Source organism: Phalaenopsis equestris, unplaced genomic scaffold, assembly GCF_001263595.1.
Source record: "Phalaenopsis equestris unplaced genomic scaffold, ASM126359v1 Scaffold000511, whole genome shotgun sequence".
NCBI classification, from domain to species: domain Eukaryota; kingdom Viridiplantae; phylum Streptophyta; class Magnoliopsida; order Asparagales; family Orchidaceae; genus Phalaenopsis; species Phalaenopsis equestris.
In genome coordinates this window covers 1,240,909-1,242,824 of record NW_018164951.1, presented here as the reverse complement: position 1 = coordinate 1,242,824, position 1,916 = coordinate 1,240,909, and positions in this window count along the sequence as shown.

Genomic DNA, 1,916 nt, shown 5'->3' with positions numbered 1-1,916 from the left:
TATATATATATATATATATATATATATATTAAAAACAAAGGAATGGTCTGAGGCTATTATACGAGCTCCGATCATCCCCAATGCGCCTAATAATTCGAGTACCACATTCTCCACACGAGGGAAATCGAACCCCAGACCAGAGCTGCGTACGCAGAGCATATATATATGTGTGTGTGTGTGTGTGTATTTAAAAGGAACGAGCTGAGGCTATTATATGAGCCCTGGTCATCCAAATGCATCTAACAATTTGAATATCACACTCGACAAACGGAGGAATTGTATAACTGACAAGCAGATGCCCAACCAACCAATTTGTATGAGCTTCTAAGTTATAAAATACTGTAGAAATTCAACTAATTTATTTTTAAAATGAGATGAATACGTTGGTTGTAATTAGGGCTGTCAAAACAGCTTGTTGTTTGCGAACAGCTCATGTTCGGCTCGTTAAGAAGCTCGTGTTCGGCTCGCTAAGCTAATGAGCCGAACACGAACAACACGAAGAAATATTTGTTTGTTTGTGTTCAGCTAGTTTTGGCTCGAAATACTACTAATCAATTATATATATACCTTTGAGGAGTAATATTTTTAAAAATTTTAATTGACTACAAGGCTACAAAGATTTATAATCAATTAAAAGTATTAATGAAGAAAATAGAATAAAAAATATTAATTTAAATAAAAAAGATGTTTTAAATCTTGCCCAAATCCTTAACATATTATGGCTACGTAATCAGAATTGTCAAAACGAATTTTTGTTCGTGAACGGCTCGTGTTCGACTCGCTAAGCAAACGAGCCGAATAACGAACACATTTTTTAGCTCGAAATATAAACGCACCCCTAGCTGTAATCATAAAACATTTTCTTAAAATTAATTAAATGACAGCGTAAATACCTGCGAGCAAACTGCCTTCTCTTGGTGGCGTTCCAGTGGTTTTTAATGGAGTTATCCGTTCTTCCCGGCAGCCTCTTTGCGATCTCTGCCCATTTGTTGCCTACCTCTGAATGAGCCTGTATTAATATCCTGTCTTCCTCCTCGCTCCATGTGTCCTTCTGCAACCATCTACCTCCATTAATATGAGCACATATATGGCCCGTAACGCTGCGTAGCTTGCTACACCCTCAAATAATACAATACATACGTTGCTTAACAAAATTCAACTGAATTAGGCATAAGAAATTATGGGTTTTAAAATGTAATAACTTGAATGTTATGATGGATGCCTCTGTTAATACGTTATTTTACTATAATTATGGGGCATTTACAGACATACCACCCGGCCAATTCTCATGTGTTTTACATATTTAACACCTAAACCCAAATATTTAAAAATAATTATTTATCTTATAAAATATTTAAAAAATTGCAAATTTGTCAAATGAAGTGCCATGTATTTTCATATTAGGTTGAGAAACCTCCAGTAGTGATGCTGAGGACATCAATGCAGTAAAATTACCTTTTACACCCTCATGGTACATTTGTCATTATTTGCATGAAGGACTCGTAATTTGTGGGATTGAGACGATTATTGCATGTTTCATCATCAATATTATTGCATGAACTTTTCAAATGGAACATTTTACAAGTAATTGCATGCAATTAATAAATAATTAATATCCATAAATGCAAATGCAAGAAGTTAGGATAAGAGAAATTTTACCTTGATGTTTGGCCTGAGGTGATTGTGCCATCTCTCTCTACACTGTTTTCCAATTCTACCGTTCAGCATTTGAGCGATGTGGGACCATTTCCTCAATCCATATTGCTCCACCAGCTTCACTAATAATCTAAAAAAATTAAAAAAAAAATTAAAAAATGCCATTTTTACTTGTAGGATTCAAATGAGAAACAAATCAAATCTTATATAACTTATTAAATAAATAAATAAAATCAAAATTCATGCATACTTGTCTTCAT